Source organism: Acomys minous, assembly GCF_964271855.1.
Source record: "Acomys minous genome assembly, chromosome: 18".
NCBI classification, from domain to species: Eukaryota; Metazoa; Chordata; class Mammalia; order Rodentia; family Muridae; genus Acomys; species Acomys minous.
Genome location: NC_140501.1, coordinates 55,173,482 through 55,193,221, shown reverse-complemented (window position 1 = coordinate 55,193,221; position 19,740 = coordinate 55,173,482). Strand labels below are relative to the sequence as shown.

General features: G+C 49.2%; 1 protein-coding gene across 2 annotated transcripts in view; it reads left to right on the top strand.

Annotated features, from left to right (window-relative positions):
- The window catches only part of RP1L1 (RP1 like 1), a 74,952-nt gene that overhangs the window by 29,369 nt on the left and 25,843 nt on the right, over window positions 1-19,740 (top strand). For both annotated transcript variants that reach the window (XM_084768301.1, XM_084768300.1), the window contains exons 3-6: window positions 453-657; window positions 1,172-1,284; window positions 2,063-2,259; window positions 2,841-3,103. The gene's annotated coding sequence lies outside the window, so the exon portion shown is untranslated. The remainder of the gene's footprint in view (window positions 1-452; window positions 658-1,171; window positions 1,285-2,062; window positions 2,260-2,840; window positions 3,104-19,740) is intronic.

Below are 19,740 nucleotides of genomic sequence, written 5' to 3'. Positions count from 1 at the left end.
GATGCCCCCAGAAAGAACCAACTCTTTGGGCACTTGACTTTGGATACTCGACCTCTGGACCTGAGGGTGTGCCTGCTCTATGAGTCCTTTGGTGTGTGGAGCACTGCCACAGCAGCCTGTGCAGAGACATATAGTGAGTGGATGTGGGCTCTTTGTGTGATGAGGTGTGGGTCCAAGGGCTGGAGCTAGGGTTTGGAGGCAAAGAAAGGACAGCATCTAACCATACCTTGTTAAAGACGGAGAAGAGGAGTGTGGGAAGGGAACTCAAAGATCCAGGAAGCAGGAGGGTCCAGAGCAGCAAAACCCAAGTATGGTGTGTAGCTCCTGCTGCATCTTTGTCGATGAATGCTCGTTGAGTCTGATCAGACCATCCAAGACCGATTTCATCTAGAGTAAATCTGGATTTCCTGATTCTGTGTCTCCTCTTTGTCCTCTGTCTCTGATTTATTTAGGCTGATGGTTTCATGGGTCCTAGCCAATGGTCACATGACTCTGTTAATTCTGGGCCAGTGCTGAAGCAGAGCATCAGGGTGGCAAACTCCGGATCCAGCAAAGCTGCTCACCTTCAGGTAGCCAGCGAAGGGACCTAGCATCCTTGTCGACGCTTCCTGACTGTGGATGCTGCGTGACTTCTGCGACCACCCCTTCCCCACTGTGGTGAGTTGCACCCTCAAACTGTGATCCAAGACAACCCCTTCCTCCCTTAGCCTGCTTTTGTCGGCCATTTTGTCACAGCGAGGAGAAAGGAACAAATACCAGATTGCACAGCTTTTGTTTCTGAGAAGGGCGGATGAGCCCAGGTTAGCCCTGTTCCCAAACTTGTACTTGACCCCTCCTTTGAGGTGGTAGACATACCAGTATTTCTATGGAAGGTTGCAGGCCAGCCTACTTGTGTGGTTTTGGTTTTCCTTTCTTCTCTGTGCTAATGAACTTGGGGTAAAAGGTGCACATTTATGCACAGATATCCTGTTTCAACTAAATAAGTCTGTCCTTTATTTTATGTCCCTCGGGAGTGGCATCATTCCTGTCACAGTGTCACTCCAGCCATAGCGGTAGCCCCTGCCACCAATTTTGCTGAGTTGACAGGTTCTCCTTTGGGTTGCTTGAATTATTATGAAACCCAGACCAACGTTTCACTTTTTTTTTTCTTGACTATAATACTTGATGCTAGAACCTTTGAGAATCCTTGGCATTCTCCACCATAGTTCCTGGGGCAGCTGGAATACAGTGAGTGTTATAAAGAATGGAGCCATGATTCTCTTGTGGATGGATATCACGCTACAGGTCAGTAACCCTTTTAGAGACGAAATAACTTGACCCTGTTCTCTGTATGCTAAAGGCTAGTTGACTAGCCAACTCGTTGACTTATTATAGCCAGTCATAGTAGGGCAACCTGATGTCTTGATTTCCTGAAGTAGTCCAGGTTTGCTATTTGCTATTAGAACTCACCCCTTTTGTTGCCCCAACTTGACTGATTGTGCCCCCATTTTCTCTTCAGAGTGCCTTGGTTTTGGTGACAAAAATACGTGGTCACCCAAGTAAAGGATACCATGTCCATTCCCCTTATTTCACTATCTGTAGACATTGAACAAATGACACTGTCCCTTCACTGGTCTAAAACGTAACTAACCCAAACCCCGGTAAGCACTCCTCCGGCCTTTGTGTGCTTATACAGGCCCTTAGTGGAATGGCATTTTTAGACACCAGTGGCCTTGCACACTTTGCAGAACTTCAGTAGACAGACACGAAACAAGCAGATGTGAACTGAGCTCTCTTCATGTTGCCCATGTTCTGGAAGAATCTATACTTCAGCCTATGAGATCTAACAATGTTTCTTGTAACATAGCAAAACGCCTCAGGCAATCCCGGATAGCACATCATGAGTGATCCCTGTGGCCCACATCCATGCCCATTTGATCACTTGGATGACATGATGTGCCTGTCACCCAGAAGGAAACCCTCTTTGACTTCATTGCAGAAATGACCTGGTTGGAGCGAACCTTCTGTCTCCCGAAGGCAATGTCACAAAGGAGTTCTCACAGGTGGCTCTTTCTCCCAACAGGTTTCCACTGAGCAGAGTGATGGGATACAGGTCACAGTTCACCCTCTTCCTCCCAGCAACTGTGGGCTCAAACTGGGACATTTTGGTCAAACAGAGGTGGTTTCGTCTTCCAAGAAAGTGGATTTGATTATTCCAGGCTTCTACCATTCCCCACGGGTGTGGTCAATGGAAAACCAATATGGCTGACTCAGCCTGAAGTGAGTAATGAGGACTCTCAGCTGGTGAAGGGAGGAGCAGGTGAAAGCTCTCCCAATACCTGAGAAAAGCAACCAAGGAAGGCAGGAAGGCAGGAAGGAAGGAAGGAAGGGTGAGTTTATTTTGGGCCATAGTTTGAGTAGACTGTCATAGCAGAGAAGGTTTGAGGGAAAGGAGCTTGGAGCAGTGCAGAGCCCCAGCCCATGGAATAGTGCCATCCACATTTAGAATTGAATTTTCCCCCTTAAACTCCACCTAGAATCTCTCTCACAAACACGACCAAGGCTTGTTTCCATGGTGCTTCTACACCCCACTAAGTAAATAATCAAGATGACCCATCGTGCCATCCCATATCCTGTCCTGTTTCTTTGTCCAGCTCTCCTTGGCCTTTCTCTTTTCACTTAGTGCTCCTGTCATCACTGGGGCTGTGGCCACTGCAAGGGCTGAAAAGTGGGGACCCCTGGGGCTTGAAGGCTACCTATGAACAGGCAGCTACTTTGTGCTGGCCTCACAAACATCCTCACGGGCTGAAAGGCCAGAAGCTGTTTGTGTAACTGCGCAAAGCTAATTCTTCTCTCTGCAGATGGTGAGCCCCTCTTAATCTTCTTGGGCTCCTCATAATCCAACCCTTCTGAAAGCTGCTGAGGTGGTACGACGTCTCCGAGTGAGAGGGCCAGCAGCTGAGCAGAGAGTTCTGAAAGACCACCCTGAGGCATGTCCAGAGGGTCCGTCCAAAGGCCCACAGCAGCTACAGGGAGAGATTCAGCCTCCACCTCAGCCTGACCTTGATTGGCTGTTCCCTGGTCTCAGGGAGCCGAGCCATGCCCAAGTGCTCCCTGGAGGACGGTGAGTGGGTGGCTACCTGTAACCAGTGAGGTGAGCTGCTGCGGTGTGTGTGGGGGGGGGGCGTGGGGGTGGAGGAAGACTGATTCCAGGAAGTCCTAGAAAATGGGAAGGCTTTTCTGCGACACATGCTGATGGTGACACAAGACTCCACTGCCTCCCTGCAGCCTGCTGTGCTGGGAGCAGATCATGTTGAAACACGATGCTGTCACAGCAGCTGAGTTTCAGGTCCCTGCTGGCTGATTTATGGGTGTCAGTGCTGCAGCCTGTCCGGTCCTCCCACCTGGACCTGCAGGGGGAATGATGCAGGTGCTGGAGCCATCAGGAGGGAAATTCCTTCTCGTAGGACACTTGGGGTACCACAGTGGAAGGAGAGGAGTCAGCTGGCCCTGCAGGGGGTCCTGGCACCCAGGAAAGGCTCCAGATTGCTTCTCAGAAGACTCAGACCTCAAGCAGAACCCGGGTGAATAGAGTGTGGCGAATCAGGGTCTGGCCTGGAGCTGGGGCTCAGTGGTAGAGAGCTTGCCTAGCATACACAATGCCCTCAGCTCCATCCCTAACATGGCAAAACAAAAAACAAAAAACAAAAAACAAAAAAACAGGCTCAGAGAACTGTGGCTATAACCGACTGGAATCTTCTAGACTAGCCTGAGGGTTCACATCCTTGTTCATTTCTACAAGAAATAACCACGATGCAGAGAGATTGAATGCTAGAGGGACTCCATAGTCAAGCAGAGCATATTCCACACAATCAGAGACTCCTTGGGCTGATGAGGATAGCTCCACTTTCCTGGGCCAGGTTCAGAGACGGGAAATCCAAGGTTGGTGCAATCGGTGCCTTGAAGGTCACCAGGCCAGTGAGCAAGGATTCATGCTGAGTCTAGATTCTTCAGACCAGCTCCATCCTGGTCATCTCTGTTCCCATACCTGAGCCTTGACTTTCTCACGGGGCCACACCCTGCATCCCTCTCTCCCAAGCAGTAAAAGCTCCCTCCATGGAGGGGAAGTCCCCACCCTCCCCACCTGCCACATAGTAACAAGGGAGAGGTGCATGCCATACCATAGTGCCTCACCATGACACAACCATGGATGAACCTCTGGAGAAGATTGCAGCTCAACCCTCAGGAAGGGGTGAGCTCAGAAATGCAGGCAGACGGACAGTGGGGACTCTGCCCCCCACTTCCCGAAGGAGTATGATTGGATCCTGGTTGACCCTCTTAGTGACAGAGACCTCTAAAAATCCTCTTGCAAATCTGAATGACCTCAGACAGGCCTGCTTGCTTTCTTAACCCAGGAGACAAGGGAAGAGTCATCTGACATTCATTCTTAGCGCCTCAGTGTCCCAGTGTGTGTGTGTGTGTGTGTGTGTGTGTGTGTGTGTGTGTGTGTGAGAGAGAGAGAGAGAGAGAGAGAGACAGACAGACAGACAGACAGACAGACAGACACAGACACAGAGAGACACAGAGACACAGAGATAGAGACAGAGACACAGAGACACAGAGACAGAGAGAAACAGAATCAAAGACAAACAGAGACAGAGGAAGAAAAAAACAGAGAGACAGAGGAAGGAGGGAAGGGGAGGGAAGGGGAGGGAAGAGGAGGGAAGGGGAGGGAGGTGCACATGTAGGTGTACATCCAAGCAATCACATAGGCATGAGTATTCATGTTCGTGCATGTGTTGGTATGCTCATGTGTGTGCATGTTTAAGAGGAAAAGCTGGTATGGCAGGGGATCCCTGGCCTGTCAAATCACATGCAGGACTCTGCTCTCACTGGCTGGATAGAGCTCTGTTCTCCGGGTATTGCTTTGTGTGATGGAGAATGAGGGCTGGACAGAAAGAGGCCACTGTACCTTCCATCTCCGTGGCCCAGTCCTTAAAACCTCTCCCTGAAAAACCCACTTTCCAATCTTTTAATCATCGTGGCTGTTTTCCTCTGAACTCCTTCCAAGAGACCTGTGTCACCCCATAAGTATGTCACATAAAGTAGTCAGTAAATCAGTCTGTCAGCAGGAGGTCTTAAGCAAGCACCCTGCGGCTTGCAGGAGATCCAGGGCTGATACAACCCAACCACTCTGCAACCAAAAGGGCTTTCACCTACCTTAGATCTGGGGTTCACTTGGCCATCCATGGCCTGGGGCCTTGGGGAATCATGGGGAGGGGGGGCAGACATCAATCCCTTTTCATGGCACTATTCCTGAAAGATCAGGGCCTTTACCCAACACATCTCATTAGACATTAGTTGGGCACCAACTGCATTCAGAGCTTGGCTAGGTACTGCGAGGACAGGGACGACGAGTGGGAAGTCAGGTGAGGCAAGAGGTGAGTAGAAAGCTGCGGAAGCAAGAAAGGCAAAGAGCTCTGGTCAAAGGCCGCCAACACCAAGGTCACAGACCAGACATTGGCATTGCCCTGTGGGGCTTCTCTGCCCAGCTTGATTTCTTGCTACAGTCTTCTGAAGACAAGGTGAGGCTGCTCAGAATCTGGAGGAGAGTACATTTGTATTTTACTCAACAGCTGCAGGAGCCTTGAGCAAGCCCTTTCATCTTTCAGAGGTCTGAATTCCCTAAAGCACTAGGAAGCCGAAGTAGACACTTGACTGGGTGTCTGGCACTGAGTGGGTGGCTACAGACATCCCCTCCAACTATCCCCACCCCTGTCCTTCCATTTCCGACACTGTAGCTTAGTTTCTGGGTGCTATAAAGATCCTATGGGCACAAATGATACTACCATGACGTGAGCTGGGGGTGCCATGTTCTAGGAGTGAAAGTTGTGATCTAAATTGGCAATGTCCCCCAAAGGCTCATAACTGAACTATTGTTCCCTGGTTGGTGTTTTGAAGGTCATGGCACTTTTAGAGGGCAGGGTCTAGCGGGTGGAGCTAGGTCCCTGGGGGATGAGCCTTTGAAGGTTAGAGTGTGGCCCACCTCCAATGCCTTCTCTGCTTCCTGGGCCACTGCTGTGTGCACTGTTTTCCAGCATACACCCCACCCCCTACCACCATGGACAGGCCTTCTCCTGGGGCCATGCCTTCTCCACCATAACCACAATGAGCAAACGTCTCAGAAATATGAGGCAAAGACATCTTTCTTCCTTTAGGTCCCTCAGATTCCAGTTTATATCACGATCAGCTGGAGGTTGGAGCCTCACTGGGCTCCACACAAGGCCCTCAACCTAGAGACGGGTGAACCAGAGATCCTTAGAGGCTGCAGTTCTCAGCCTGCGGGTCGAGACCCTTGGGGGTATTGAATGACCCCTCCACAGGGGTCACCTAAGATCGGAAAACACAGATCTTTACATTAGGGTTCATAACAGTAGCAAATTACAGTTATGAACTGGCAACAAAAATAATCTTCTGATCGGGAGTCAGCACAACACGAGGACCCATATTAAAATGTCACAGCATTGGGAAAGTTGAGAATCAGTGGCCTAGAACTTGTGATCCAGAAGGTCTGGGCTATATGTTAATTTGTGCCTCTAAGAAGCCCCTCACCAAGGGGAGGTACTGGGGCTGGAGGTTGAGAAGGCTGAGGACTGCTTGGGCACATCGGCACTTGCTTAGCCCAGCGTGTTGGGCCTTCCTCACATACACCCCTCCATCCTGTAGACTAGACAGCTCTCTCCAGGCAGTAGCTCTGCACATTCTCAAAGCACTCTGGGAACTATGAAATGCCAAATAACCGTGAACAGCTCTACGTCCCCTTCGTCCCCTTCAGTTTCACCTTATAAAGTGAGGGTACTGAGTCATTGTTATAAAGATTGAGGGAAGTGTTCCACATAAAAGCATGTTGTGAAACACAAAGAGCTACTGTTAGCTTCCTCGGTCCTCCATTTCCTCACCCGTATTGTGACAGCATGCCCGATGGGCCATCCCATGCGCCAGCCCCAGTCACGGGGATGGCTGGGTACTCTAGATGTGGGCACTACAAGACTACTGCATCTTCTGTGGATGCTCTGGGAGCATGTCAACTCTTTAGGTCAAAGATGCATTTGCGGCCACAGTTATACTAGCTAGGGTGCTCTTGCCTAAAATAGAAAGGGATCCATGCAAAAAGTGGACGTAAGGACATGAGACTATCTTGGCTCATCCAACAAAAGCCCCAAAGGTATGGCCGATTAACTCACTTGATGATAAAGACTCTGAAATCTTGACTTTCTCCTCATGGTGACATCATGGCTGCAGCTGCATCAAGCATCATACACACACAGGACAACATCCAAAAGCAAGATGAGATGAGTGTCCAACTAGCATCCTTTTAATGGATGAAAAAGCTTTCTTAGAATCTTCTCATTGCCTAGGGTTCTATCACATCCCTTGAAATATGGGGAATGGAAGGAGACAGTTGGCTTGGGCTATTCTGTATACAGTCGCTGGGTGGAGAGAGATGATAAACCACGGGATACTCCAAAAGACTTTCGTGGAAAACACAAAACGGTACAGGAATGACTGAGGGTGGGGGGGGGGCGTGGGAGGAGACCACCTGTCCACCCACCCTCCAGTCCTCCTCAGCACTTACATGTAGGCGGATCATTTCACATATCTCAAGCTCTTCCTGGTTCAGGGGGCACAGCTGATTCTCACCAACTGCTTTTTCATGAGGCTGCTGAGCTCCTTGGAAGACAGAGTCAGCAAGTTAGAGTAACATAGTCTTCTTCCTGGAGGAGCAGGCCAGGTCCCCATGGGTCAGGGCAAGACTGCAGCCTGCTCAACCTACTAGTGTTTCTCTGGTACAGCCCTGCACCTGGGGAAACCCATGAGCATTGCCATGTCACTACAGTGAGTGCTGCTTCCTCTTAGGTCCAGCACTTTCTAGGTAGCTAGATGTGACTTTACAAATAGGCTAGGCTGGCTGCTGAGCCCCAGGGGTCTCCCGTCTCTACTTACCCAGGGCTGGGATTGTAAGTACACATTACCATACTCAGTGTTTTACATATTTATACTTTTTTAGTATTTTACTTAATTTTAATTTATGTGCATTGGTATGAGGGTGTCAGATCTTGGAGTTACAGACAGTTGTAAGCTGCCATATGGGTGCTGGGAATTGAACCCAGGTCCTTTGGAAGAGCAGGCAGTGCTCTTAACCACTGAGTCATCTCTCTAGCCCCACAGTTTTATATTTTCAGCAAGAGTTCCGGGCTTGAATTCAAGTTGTCAAGCTTACAAAGCAACTACTTTACGTGCTTAGCCTTCCTCCCAGGTCAAGATGGGTGGGATCTTGCTGGCATTTTGAGACGGTAGGTCATGTAGCTGGTCAGATTTCATTCCTCTTCCTTTAGAGCCTTGTGAATCCACAGGGAGTGAATCAGAGCTTTCTAAGGAAGAGAATGGACCAAGCCTTTTATGCCTGTCTGGGCACAGGAGCAACCAGACAGCCCTTGCAAAGAGGCAGGGACGGGGAGTAGAGATGGCACACGCGTGTACACACAGTCACTCAGGGTACAGCAAGAATCATAGGCTGTCGGCTGTCACAGGCAGGTTCTGGGCAGCCAGCTGAGGAGGAGGTTAAAGTGCCGAGGCTTCTAGGTGCCTTTGTCATAAATCCCCATAGAGGGAGGGCGTTGAGCAGGGACGCACGGGCAGGAGCCAGCAGCTGTCATGGCGACCCCATGGTCACTGAGCCAATTTTCCAGGGCTTTCTGAAGGAAAAGTGGCTCCCTTCCGCTGGTCTTTGCAGCTCCTGGGGGTTGCCTATGGGATGGGGACAGTCGATGGGTGTTTTTTTGCCTTGCAAGGGGAGGCCCAGGGTCAGCCTCCCTCTGTGGGAGTAATCTCCCAGGTTAAGGCTGTTCTTTGAGAAGATTGTGGAGGTTTGAATAGGCCCCCACGAGTAAGAATAGGCTCATGTATTTGAATGCCTAGTTACCAAGGGGCAGCCCTAGTTGAGAAGGGTTAGGAGGTGACCTTGTTGGAGGATGTGTGTCACTGAGGGGTGGGGGAGGCCACGCGGTAGTGAGCCTTGAGTTCTCAAAAACACATGCAGACCCAGTCTCGCTTCTTTCTCTGCTTGTGGATCTTAATGTAGAACAGTCAGCCGCTTGTCCAGCACCATGCCTGCCTGCTACCATGCCATGTTGATAATGGACCAGGGCTGTAAGCTGTAAGCAACCCTCCACCTAAATGCTTTATTTTGTAGAGTCGCCTTGCTCCTGGTGTCCCTTAAGAGCAATAGGATAGTGAGTAAGGTGAGGATGAAAGACCTATACCCAATGGCTCCCAGCAGGCTTGTGTGTATCAATCACTACCTTACCCTTCATTGCATTTTCTGAGCAAGTAGGACTATTCCTGTACCATATGGAAGCCACTTGTCTAAGTCCCCAGGGCCCAGAAATGGACAAGCCAGCTTAGGGCCATCCTGTTTGTGAGTCCTGGTGCTATCCTCATGAACCCCACTTCAGAGGTAACAAGGGGCCAGTCCTAAGAGCCTGGAGTCCAAAGGCCAATGGGATGTGCCTTCCTGGCCCAAAAAGATTTCCCATGTGGACACGGAATTCTCTCTCTCTCTCTCTCTCTCTCTCTCTCTCTCTCTCTCTCTCTCTCTCTCTCTCTCTCTCTCTCTCGTGTGTGTGTGTGTGTGTGTGTGAGAATTCTCTTCTGGGTTCATTCTCCCAAGGGGCCTGGTAAGACATGCAGAGATCTATCCATGGCCACTGTGGTATCCCCTGGGTGGTCATTCTCAGCTGTCAGTTTTCTGTGGTTACATGTGAGATATAAGGCCCCATGGCCAGGTCTGTGCCTTTGAAGGGCAGAGCTGTTTCAGCATGGAAAACAGCTCTGAAAATATAGCTGCCATCTCTGTGCTCTGGAGAGTGTAGCTGTAGGAAGGCGGCATCCTACAGTGACATTGCAAGCCTCCCAGATGCTTTCCTTGGGACTGCCTGATGCAGATCTTCACTGGAGCTTCTTTGGAGAAGAACCAGAAGACTAGACTATGGCCTGAGGGCCTTGAGACCTCACCATCCTGGGAAGGTTGGTTGGAATAAAAGAATATCTGCAGGTTCTTGGGATCTTGGGATTGAAGAAATACAAATACCAGACTAGCAAGGAGTTTTATCCGAAGCCAAAGTGGAAGTGCAGGTTAGATACCCTGTAAGAGAGCAGTGGGTCCAGAGCCAGCATGCAGCTCAAGAGCCACTGTCATTGCTCAGGGCGTCTTTCCATGGCCAGGCAGAGGACTTAAGTTGCTGGGGGCGGAGTGTGGGTGCTTTTCTGTTTTGACTGACAGGCTTGGGTTATGTAAGCCTTCATTTACTGTGCATATCCTGTCCCACAATGCATCTGATTTTAATCCTATGCACTCCCAATCACTCATAGGCTTAAGATGGCAAATAGGGGATTCTCCCTACAAAGTTCACTCAAAGTTTGCTCTGCCACACATGCACCCAAAACCAGTCCTTGGGGGGGGCGTTGTCTCACTACCCTACTCTCAGGATGTGTCTGGCCACAAAAGGGGAGTCATTAGAGTTTGCTAGCATGCCACAAGGTAGAGTGTCTGGACTGCTGTGTGAGGTTTGATGTAGAAGGGGTCCTAGGCTCCTAGGTACATTATTAACAAAGAGGTATGTGTTAAATATTTCAAGCCGAGTGGGGTCTCCAGCTGCTGAGCTCTTGGTAGGCTTGCCTGCCTCAGGACTCCTGAGTAAATTACAGTGATGGTTGCATGTTCCTTGGATGGAACTTGGGCCCATCAGGATAGAAGTGGCAGGAAGCAGGGAACACATCCCCCCAAAGTAGAATTGGTATACATGCATGCTCCAGAGATCTGAGAAGGCCTTCTCACATCCCAAGCCACTCTCTGGCAACATGCCCCCCTGTTGACAGATACTGGAAGGTTCTGTTCCTGGCTCATCCCAATCTCGCTCCGCCCACTCCTGGCCCATTCTGCCAGGACGATACAGGCTGCACCCAGTTTTACTGCTCTGGACTTATGGATCAGTTTCTCATACATTCTGGTTGCTTCCATCCCCTGAATTTCCAAGGATCTATCAACGCCTTTTTCTGTATCTTGCATGGCTTATGGCACACCGCCGCCTGCCCAACTGAGGTGAGCCCGTGAAGCCATAGGCAAGGAAGGGGCGTTTGTCTAGCTCCCACATCAGGCTGCTGTCTGCACCAGGGGCCTTCTCTTGGAAGCTTCTTTCATCATGCAGACAGGCATGGCCTCATTCCAACTCTTCTGAGGATCTCTGGTACCTGGTGAAAGAGACAGAGAAAAAGACAGTGTCATCTTCCTCCTCCTCCTCCTCCTCCTTTCCTTCCTTCTTGCCCTCTTCTTCATCTTGATCTTCCTTCTGACCATGAGTGCTCTCTTTCCTTCTGTGACACTGGTCTCAAATCTTCAAGTCATGCACGGAGGTCTGGCAAGCAGCGTTAGATGGTCTGTGCCCCAGTTCCACTGTGCACCAGGCTCTTCTCAGAGGCGGAACCCAAAATGTGTCCTGGCTTGTGTGATTCAAAGCATTTGTGCATCTGAGGAGAAGCAGCAAGAACCGTCACCTGGCCTTTGGAGAGTTGCTTTTCACTTTGAAAACAATTGGTTTTGTCAGGGTCCATTCTGGCCCCTGAAAGCTCCTGCTTGCTTCTTCCCTTCTGCTGGAAGCATCTACTTCAGGGTTCTCGGACATACAGAGAATTCTGTGCAACCCAAATACAGGTGGGCAGCTTAATGGCACATCCAAAGTGGTACCAGTTTATGTTTTAAACTGAATTTTTAAACCCAATTATCTAAGCCGGGGAGACAACTTAGCACAGTGCTCTCCTTGCAAACAGGACTTAAAATTTGATCGCCAAAACCCATGTTAAAAAAAAAAAAAAAAGCCAGGTATGATGGCATGTGCTTGTTATCCCAGTGCTGGGGAGGCAGGGGTGGGAGGATCCTTGAGACTCACTGGCCAGCCAGTAGACCAATCAAAGTCCCAGGTCCCAGTGAGAGACCCTGTCTCAAAACTGAGGTGACAGCACTCCTAATGAGCAACACTTGAGGTTGCTCTCTGGCCTTGGAAGGCACACACATACACATGTGCACATGTATCCCCCTCATGCGTGCCTGCCCAAACACACAAACACAAACAATATATTATTGTTTACCAAAATGCCACTAAAAGGCCCCTGAGAGGCAATTCAGTCAAAAAGCACCTTTGTTTATCTTCACAACCACCCCCCTTCCCGTGCCCCCCCCCCCCCCAGTTTCCTAAGAAGCTTCTGGAATCTTTTCTTCTCCTAATGTTATCTGGTATGGATGCTTTTCTCTGTTACTTTCTTCCACTTCCGACTTCACAGCCAGTTTTGCTCTGCCTGAGCCATGGACGTCTAGTGTGACTAGACACAGGGTTTTGTTTTTTGTTTTTGTTTTTTACCCTTTCAGTTCCTTCAAGCCCACTCCTTAACTTTTAGGCACAACTAAAACCCAGTCAACCAATTGCCAATCCCTCTGTGGGGCTAGGGATGCTCAGGGCCTGGTAAGGGGACTTGGGCAGAGAGAACCAATGCACGGATTAAGATCAGGGCTGGCTTTAAGGCATGTGGCGTAATATCAACTCTCCGTGGTTCAGGGCAGCTATGTTATCTCTATGGCCATTGACGCTGGAATTCCTTCTGTCTTTTATCTTTACGGCTAGATTCCCCTGTGGTTACAAAGTGAATTCTGGAGCTCCAACCATTATGTGTGTTTTCCAGGTATCTGGAAAGAGCAAGGCGCAAGGGGCAGAGGGAGCAGCAGCCTTTAAAGAGGTTTCCTAGAAACCCTTCTAAACGATTTCACTTAAACCTCTTTGGCTCGCACCATCTGGAAAGGAATGTTGAAATGTTTTATTAACTGAAAATACTTAATCAAGTGTCATATGCAGGATTTTGGTGAATTTACAAACCAGGAGAGAATGGATAAGTTTGATCTCTGTCATCTTTTGAGCTTTTGTTAAAACTCTGCTTTTTAAAGAATTGTGCCTTTTATTTCCCATAATAGCTGATTTTGGGGGGCAGGGATTAGAAAAGCCCAGATGGACTGCTCGTGTTTTCACTCAGTTTCCTGACATAGACATACATACAACCAGGACACTACCTTTGATCCAGGGACGATAGGGACATTGATGCCATCACAGCACCCCAGGCAGCCTCTCGGGGCCCTTCAGCGGCCACGCCATACGCACTTCCCTTCCTTTGAGGCCTCCTTAGTTCCTGCCAACCACGGGAGTCTCCTTGTTGGCGATTATGTCCTCTCCAGATTCTCTGTGGGCGGATAGAGAGTGATATGTTCTTTTTCTTTGCTGACTTGTATTCCATGGCCTAGACATCCTGTCACCACTGTCAGTGTCATTCTCTGAAGGACATCTGGCTGTTTCCAGACAACATGGTGGTACAAGACTGTAATCCCAACAGTCAGGAGGACCCTGTGAGTTTGAGCTCCATAGAAAACTCTAGGTCAGCCTGGGCTACAGAATGAGATCTTATGCCAAAACAAACAAACAAACAAACAAACAAACAAAAGTATATTTATTCATTTGCATACATGCTTGTCTGTACCACGTGTGTATGTGGGTGCATGTCCCATGATGAACATGTGCAGGTCAGAGGTCATCTCCCCATGCATTCTTAGCTCTACCTCCAGCTGCTGGATTTTCATGGGAAGCACCTTGACCTGTTGAGCCAACTCCTGGCTCTCCTCCCAGTTTTTTAAAACTGCTATGAACATCCGGGCAGAGGCTGTCAGGGAGTCAAAGTTTCACATCTCTGGAACAAGCATTCAAGGAGCAGTTAAGGCAGGCACGAGTCCATGTTATCCCATGGCAAATTAAAAACACATAAGACGATTAAGTGACCTGTAATTATCACAGTAAAAAAGCACAGCAAATGTTGTGGTGTTTCAGTATGAATGCCCTCTCCCCATCTTATGTGTATGAGCATTTTGCCTGCATGCATAAATAAGCATCATTTGCTTGCCTGGTTCTTACAGAGGCAAAACCAGGGCATCAGATCCCTGGGCACTGGAGTTAAGTCACCATGTGGGTTCTGGGAGTCAAACCTAGGTCCTCAGGAAGGGCAGCCAGTGCCCTTAACTGCTGAGCCTTCACTCCAGGCCCTAGTGTGGCACATCTTTGTTTGTCTCCTGCTTGAATGTGTATTCCTGTGGACAGCCTGCGATGTTGAACAACTGTGATACCACAGTGGCTTCAGTCACACAGGTTAGCATCTCCATGACAGAGACTTGCTGTCCTTCTAGACAACCCTCGGGGGCAACTTCCCTGGTGGAGAACACTTGGATCTAAGTGGTGTTAGCAGGGTGGCTCTGCTGTCCTGAGGAACGACGACACTCAAGGTTGTCCCCTGCCTCCTCATGTACATACAAACACATGCAATGGTGCATGATTCATTTGTGAGAACTGGTCACGGGCCTCACCTCACCACAGACCACGTGGCCCTCAACTTTCCCTTCCACAAGAGAGTGTGGAAGGAAGGATGAGTGTGGCCTGGCATTAAAAGGGTGACATTAATGCATCTGGTCCCACTCGTGCGGAAGTATGTCTTAGCTTATAAGTTGATATCATAATACTGTACTGTTCTGATCTAGTCTCCTACTTCTCACAAATTCCTCCCAAATGGAATTATAGAATAATCCCTAATATGAGGGGAAAATTTCTTGATATTTTTGGAAGCTTCTGAGTCCTCACCGTGTGTGTGTCTGTGTGTCTAGTGAAGAGTGGAGTTGCTGGGCTCTGAGCTCAGCACCAGCAAGGAGCTTTCCAACAGGAGGATAGTCTTAAGCCCATTAGCTGCTCAGCAGGTGAACGCAAACTCTGAGGCTGCTGAAGATCCTGCTCCACCCCCGAGGGCTGCTGTGTTGCTCCTGCAAACCCCAGACCTCATATACACAACACTACCATCATGGGAAAGTCCTTGTGTCCAAGAGGGGGGAACAAGAAACGGTTAGAGAAAGAGAGAGAGAGGACGTCCTGATGTATAGCAGGGGTTATGGGAAAACACTTCTCTCTTGACCTCATTAGCCTTCCCCAACTGTTACTACTACTACTATTACTACCACCACTGTTGTTGATATTATTATTATTATTATTATTATTATTATTATTATTATTATTGAATGTTATTGGAGCATCTTACTGTGAACCTATTTCATGACTTCAGGGAAATCCAATTTTATGAGAAAGAAAAAACAAAGTAGGGGCCTGGGAAATGGCTCAGTTGTCAAGGGTTTGCTATGTAAGCATCCAGAGCTGATTTTGGATTCCTAGCAACCATTAGGAAAACAAACAAACAACAAAAACAAAAACCAAAGGTGGGTGTGGCAAGGGTGCAACTGTAATCCCAGCTCTGGGGAAGCAGAGACAGGGCTCCCTGGGGCTTCCAGGACAGTTAGTCAAACTAAATCAGAGAACTCTAGGTTCAGCGAGAGACCTGTCTCAGAAAATAAGGCGGAGAGCAATCCAGGAAGACAACCTCTGGCCACCGCACGTGCATAGACATAGGTATAGACAGACGGACAGACAGACAGACAGACAGACAGACAGACACACACACACACACACACACACACACACACACACACACACACACATGCGCGCGCATGCAAGCCAAGGCAGTGAATTATTGCAATTCTTTAATTATTTTTTTGCATCAAAACTGAATCTGTTCTGGCCCCTAAGCAGCTGCCTAGGGAACTGCTTGCTAATGTTCCATCAGCAAAGCCAACCCAACTGGCTCAGGGCCTAAATAGGACTCACAAGTGCCCGTGAACACGTGGCATGGAATTAATTTGTGCCCCTGCTGGCATGGATGGGCAGGTTCAGTTAATACACTTCAGTTTGTACATATCAGTGATGTGAGCTGGACCTGCACAGCCAGCAACACAGCCAGCCTGGCAACGTGTAAACAACATGAACATTTCCTACTGCTCTTTCGTGCCCTGGCTTGAGGCATGCTTCCTCCACCTGGGGCTGCCTTTGGGACCTCCTAGGTCCTGTGGCTCGTGCCACTGCCTGCTCTGGTGGCAAAGGGGACTCAGCTGGGGTCGGCCTGCAGGAGGAAGAGGCCATTGCAAGATCCAGCTCCTTATCAGGAGGATGCAGTCTTGAAAATCCCCCCACCCTCTGAGTCCCTGCTTCCTTTTGGATCTCAGTGCATCTTTGATCTGGGGCCTAAGGCGGTTTTTCCTCTCTCTCTTCCTACTTCCTCCCTCCCTTTCCCCTCCTCCACCAATTTAGGGAAATCAACTCCTCTGTAGGAGATAAGTTGCCACAAGTAATAGCTGTATTAACTCTTTCTTGGCAGGGAAGATCAACAGAGTTGTAACTGACAAGGATGTGGAGACCATCTCTAGCAGGTCATGTGACTGTAAATGGGGCATCTTAAAAATATTATATCTGTGTATATATAATTTATATAATATTATATACCTATACAAAGAGACGAGGAAGATGGAGAAGGAGGAGTTGGAAAAGGAGTAGGAGAGAGGGAGAGGAAGAAAGAGAGAAGATGGGGGTAGGGGAGAGAGACTTATGTAACTCAGGTTGCCCTTGAACTTGTGATCCTCCTGCCTCGGCCTTCTGAGTACTGGGTACTCAGTACTGAGTACTGAGTACATGACTATTCATGTGCCACTATGCACCAAGCTTATGTGTGTGGATAGATGTGCATATATGTGTATGTAGACCAGAGGTTGATACTGAGTGTCCTAATTGAACCTGGAACTCATCCATTCAGCAAGACTAGGTAGCCACCGAGCCCTGGGGGTCCTCCTGCCTCCGCCTCCCCAGAACTTCGCTGCAGGTCTGAACTCAGGTCCTCACGTTTCTGTGCCGAGCACTTTACCGACTGAGCTATCATCCCCTCCAAGCCCCACACCCAGCTTTTATCAGGGCATCCATTCTCCCACGTGAAAAGTAGCTTGTCAAAAAGAGCTTAAAGGAGCCTGTAGGGCTTATCACCCTCACACAGTAAGCATCATCAAATACATTGACCGGTTGGCTAACCATTTATTCAACAGGTCTGTGCTGGAGGTAATCTGAGCCTAGGGTAGGAGCGCCCTGGGAGGCTGGGGATGGAGGTCCGGTGGGTACAAGGTTCTGCCGGAAGAGAAGGTGTAGGAGACAGCTAAGAAGGCTGGGCTGCCCTTACCTACCCAGGCCTGGCCCCTCAGCTTTGATTTTTACATTCTTTTCTTCCTAGAACCCAACTTAGACAAGTTGCTTTTGAGTCAGCTGGAAAATGGGTGGATGATAATGCTTTGCATCCTATAAATAGCATTCCTTGCAGGACACTTGGTGTCCTGGTCTCAGATCCGTGAGGTCCAAAGCTGGTCTGGCTTTATGTAGTGTGTCAAGGGACTGTGTGAATAGGCTGACTCTTGTCCAGCGTCAGGCTCACTCAAGGCTAAACTCTCCCACCAAAGAACCCTTTCCATTGCTGAACTGCGGACTGCCCGCAGCTGGATCATCAGCTGTGGCTTTGCAAATAGGCTTGTTTATAACTCTGAGACAAAGGGAGGAAGCTCAGAGCCTTGGAAACAACAGGGTTTCCTGTGGCCCGGGCCTTTCATCCAGGGGGCACTGTGAAGTGGGCTCCTTGAGCCACAGAGACCAATGCTGAGATAGGACTGAGGGGAGTCGGAAAGAAAAGGGGTAACCACTATGATTGTGCAGGAAGCGTTTCACCACTCCCCCACCCCCAGAGCCTGAAGGGCATGAGTCTGTGTGTCTGTCTATTTTATAGAGGACATGTCCACGCCCAGGGAAGTAAATCCTCACCCCTGCTGAAGGACAGTGCTGAGATGGTGAAGGGTCATGTTTAAAGCCTGCTCCTTAAATCTCCTGCTTCTTCTCAAGTGGACACGTTCCTAACAGAAGAGATGCAGGCTACCAGCTCCACATGGTCAAGACTAGGGGTCCTGGAGCCCCCAGGATTCCTTCATAGACTCATAGCATTTCTGTGTCTCAATAACTTATTGTACACATGAGAAAAGACAGGCCAAGGCGGTAAAGGAACTTATTCACACACAGACAGCATTTTGTGTGTCTTGCTCAGGGCAAGTGGTCAAGAGAGGGCTTGTGGCTAAATGGGGGAGGAAGACAGAGCAGGTTGTCTGAACCATCGCCTAAGGCTCCAGGTCTGTCAGCCTCTTCGCTGGGCTTAGGTAGGTTGGCGTCTAAGACCCATGCCCACAGCAGGTTAGAACTAATCCCAACTGACTCCAGCTGGTGCTGCTTGGGATCCAGGCTAGCAGCCTCCTGGATGGAGATGAAGCAACCAGCACAAGGGTCACCTCTTCCACATAGCTTTTACCCATCAGGCCTGTGAGCTGACCAGGTATCTTCAGATTCTGCCGAATCCTCCTGGGGCTGCATTTGGACCCAAGTCCCTACTGCCCTTGTTCTTAGGGAAACTGAACGCTTATTTCACGCTATTTCCAAACCCATAGAAAAGTTTCCCCTTGTCCTTCCCCATCCCCATAGGAATCTATCACTCCTCTCTGCTTCCTTGACCTCAAGAGCACTGAGCTGGAGGAAAGGAAAGCAAAGGGCAGGGAGGATTGAAGTTCCTGGAGTCCGCTAAGATGAAAGTTTTTCACGGTGCCAGCAGCACAGGCAAGTTCCCTGGCTCCTTCCTAATGCTATCCAGAGAGCTGGGCAGGCATTCAGGGTATTTGTGACGAAGTATGGTGGCTCACGCCTGTAATCTAGGCACCTCAAAGGCAAGAGGATCAAGAGTTTAAAGCCAACCTGGGCTACATAGTGAGACTGGATCTCAAAGTCACAAAAAGGCCAACAGCAGTAGAACACAAGGCTGCACTTAGGCATTGGTCTACAACTGCACGGTTGCAATGGCGGGCACTTAAGAGCATCTACAGAAACAGAACGGATGGAAGCATTGGGCTCAGTGGGTGACTAGGAGAGACAAGACACCATAGTGGGGTGAGAAAGACCAGAGACCAGCCTGAAGTGCCATGGTTATGATTTTGGCTTCAGAGTGTCCCCTACGGCTTCATGTGGTAAAAGTACACTCCCCCTTGTGAGGCACTAAGAGGGTGAAAATCTCACTTGACTATGTTGTATAAAGGAGGGGCTTTGAGGGGGTGAGTGGGAGGAGGTGATCTCCATGACGGAATCCTGGTGGCTTCATACTGAGAGGGAAAGAGACCAGAGGAGACACACAAGCTCTCTGCTTCTCACTGTGTGTTGGAAACTTGGTCCCCAGTAGGATGACATTAATCGGTGGGAGACCATTTAACAGGTGTGGCCTTATCTATTTAGGTCACTGGAAGCATTGCCTTTGGAAAGGGGTCAATGTGGTGCTCCTGGGAAGCTGGTGAGTTTTCTCAAGAGTGTGCTGTTGTAAAAGAGTAAGGCTACTCTTTTGTGGAAGCCACTGGCTTCCATGTGGCCACTCCCTCCATGATGCCAATCCATCTGCTATGAAAGGATGCAGCCAACCAAGCATTGAAGGGCCCTCTCCTAAGGCTGAACCAATGGGGACAATTGATCTTGGTTCCGAGTTTCAAAGCAGTTGCGTTAAATAGACAAGTTTTTTTTTTCTTTGTAAGTACCAAGCTTTAGACATTTTAGTATAGCAGCAGAAAGCAAACCATTGGATGTTATAAAATGTCTGCTTGCCCTTGTGCCCTTTGAGCTAGGGACATAG